The sequence below is a fragment of the Sminthopsis crassicaudata genome, chromosome 2 (genome assembly GCF_048593235.1).
Source record: "Sminthopsis crassicaudata isolate SCR6 chromosome 2, ASM4859323v1, whole genome shotgun sequence".
NCBI lineage: Eukaryota > Metazoa > Chordata > Mammalia > Dasyuromorphia > Dasyuridae > Sminthopsis > Sminthopsis crassicaudata.
The window spans coordinates 254,439,393-254,442,935 of NC_133618.1; positions in this window are offsets into that span (position 1 = coordinate 254,439,393).

Here is a 3,543-nt window from a genome sequence, read left to right on the forward strand (position 1 = left end):
TCCAGGAATGTCTCAGTGCTGTCTTTTCTATGTAAACTTCTGAGGGTGGAAAGTGAAACTGGAAAAGCCCGTACAACTTGTTTTCCTGAACTCCTTAGCTCAACATACACAGCACACACACACACACACACACACACACAATCATTATTACCATCATCATCATCACCACACATCTGGATTTCTAGCCACAGCTGGAGTGTCCTTGGGTTCAAGAATACAAACACAATTTAAGACTTAGGAAGATCATAAAATCTGATCTCTTGCAAGTAATACTAATTTTATTATTATTATTATTATATTCAAAAGGAAAACAAATCTCAGCCAAGGAAAAGGCTAAAGAGAGAGGGAAGAAATTCTATTTTTTTCTTATTATAGCTCACACTCATATACATATATATAAATATATATATATAATTGTGTGGCTGTATAATATATATATATGTATGTATGTATGTATATATATATATACATACATACATACATATATATATATATATATATATATATATATATATATATAAAGATAGATCAGATAATTTTTAAGGTCTTTTCCTAACATGAGAATCTGAAATTTTAAAACTCTTTTCACCTTGTGTGAGGGATGTAGAAGACCCTTACCCAAAATGATTACTCAGAAATCACTCAGCAAAAGGCAGAAAAGTTGTTTATTGAAAACCTCCGGAAGATGAGCCATCTCATCACAAGATAAGAAAGAGAAAGCTTGAGGTAGGAGGGCTAAAGAAGTATTAAAGATACATAGCTTTTATACAAGAAATTACATCACAAGTAAGAGAGCATAGAGAAGGGGAGGGGGAGGCATCTAATTGGTTGTTGCTATTTGGAAAGATTAGAATGGAAGGTTTCTGTTTCCCCCAAATCTTCTGATTTCTAGGAAACAGAAAATCAGGCCTTCAGACTTCAGATAGACATTGGTCAAGCTAATAGACTAAATATCGATAAATGTCAAATACTGATAAATGTCATCAGCTCAGGTTAAATAAATATGTTTATAGATGGCTAAGGCAAAGTAAATATGGGCCTGCACATATTATACAGGTCATAGGGGAAACACAGAAATAATGAAAATAAAATACTCACATATTCTTGCTCTATTCCCCACACTTGTAATGAACATGGATGTCTGTGATTTTGGAAGTAAATTATTCTTTTGGATAGGAACACTTGTCTGTATTCAATCCTAAGAATTTTAGGGTTTTATGATATTTCTCTTCTTCCTTTCCCCTGTTTAAAAAACAAGGAACTTGTTAATCAATGCTTATTGGAAACATGTGGGATGATTCCAAAAGTTCAGCTAAGGAGCACTAATTTTAATGCTTTAAAACTTTTAATTTAAAACCTGCCAACAGGATGAACTTAGGTAGTTTTCCAAAAAGCATCCTGGAAAAGAGGTGAATGTCTGCCAGGAAGCCAAAATGGAAGGGACTTATTCGGTGAGTGTCATTTCCTAAGAAGCAGCAGTTGCATCATTTAGTGCCAGGACCAACCCATATAAGAGGAACTAGATAAATAGTAAACTTGAGAGTTGTCCAGTCTACACCAATTACATTTCTTTTCTGTGAATTTTTGATTACCTATTAACCCTTTGGTAATATTTATATAGTTCTCTTCTTTCTATAGGACTAAATGGCTCCATTTAGAATCCTGAAATCTGTTTAGGTCCGTTGCCTATTCAAAATTCATGTTCATGAGTCCCTGTTTCTGCTGAACTTCTCAGACCAAAACCCACACTGAACACATGATATCACAATAAAGTAAAGTACAAATACGTGGCAATGCAAATAACATACTGAAGCAGGGAACAAATACAGAGCTCATTAGGAAGAGTATTGCTTCTGGAATCAGACGATAAGAATAGGGACTATGATTTCATTGCTATAGGGAAAAAATAAATGAGGAAACTCTCCAAAAGCAGGTCAACACCTCATAACTTGAAGATTTGGAGCATTCCCTCAAGCAATGGGAGATTAAATGATTTGCTCAAAGTCATTAGTGATGGGATTAAAACTCATATCCCTCTGATCAGATCTTTTACCCAGATTAGCTAGGTGATTCAGTGGAAAGAACACCAGATCTGCAGTCAGGAATACCTAAATTCAAAACTGGCCTCAAATTCTTACCAGTTGTATGACCCTGGCACTTAAATTCTGATTACCTCAGTTTCCTCATCTGTAAAATAGGAATCATCACCTACTTCTTAGAGTTATTGTGAAGACTAAATGAATTAATAATCATAAATCATTTAACATATTTCTTGCATATAGTAAGCACTATATAAAAGGTAGTTATTATTATCATTGTTATAATCATCCACTACAGTGTGCTGTTTCTCAAATCCTTTCTCTGATGCTTATATAATAAAAGCTACTTCCTCTCCCTGTCTCACCCCTACTTCCTTCAGGTATGGACAATGCTTAAATTCTCAGTTACAGAGACCACATAAGTGATTTGGGAGGTTTGCCTCCAGACATGTGATAATCTAACACTGAAGGAACTTTGCATTTTAGTATACTATACCCAGAATATAGTTAAAAGGGCAACCAGCTTCTAGATCAACCCTCTTGATAAAGACTTTTCTGTGTGCCGAGCAATTCACTCTGTCTCTACACTCTTGTGAAGTGACAGGAGAAGGGAAGGGCTCATTCTCTTTCCTTCACTACTTTTTTCTCTGACATATCTGAACCAAAGAAGGCACTGTGTTCTATGCGCAAAGCAGAATTAAAGTAGCTCAAAATAAAAGTGAGATGCACAAATTTGGAGAATCCACCCCAAATGTTCACATGGACCATTTGTGCCTGACCTATGGCACTTATATGTCCTATGAACTTATATTAGTCTGACTGACTTAATGTGACTCTAATATAGTGATGCTATTTTGGTCCTCTTCGAGAATGAAGAACAACAATTCATCAATCTGGATCAAGGATTCAATTAGACAAGCTTGCCCTTGAACTCCTGGCATCCTTTTCTGCTTAGGTTTTCTTTCTAGTGCAAGTGACCAAATACAGTTCGAGAGGTAGCCATGTCCTGACACAGTAGGTAATCTTAATCCAAAGATAGCATGTCTAAAATAAAAGGAATAGTTGGCTCATGGAACAGCAGGAATAATTGGCTGCAGAAGCAACTGAATGCAAAGTTCATGTTTATAGTGGAGTAATAGTAAAATGTAAAATGTCTAATTAACCATGCCAATATTATTTACCAAAAAATCATATGTCCCATACCTAATTCATATTGTAGCTTGGAGTATCTTTTTTATTACAAACTTTTTCTTGTTAATATATGTTGATTTATGTTGTATAGTCATGAAAAACAAGGAAATTTTTCCAGGGGGATTTAATAAATCAATGAACATGAGGAAAAGAGATCCCCCTCTCAAAGGCAAGTTGCCCCCCAAATTTAATCCAGTGCAAACCATATATGCCTAAGTATATAATAAGAGATATATAGTACAACCAATTCTGTAGTTACTTGATAGTCATTTCTTTAGGTTAACATTACTACCTGTGTGACCTTGAGTTTGTC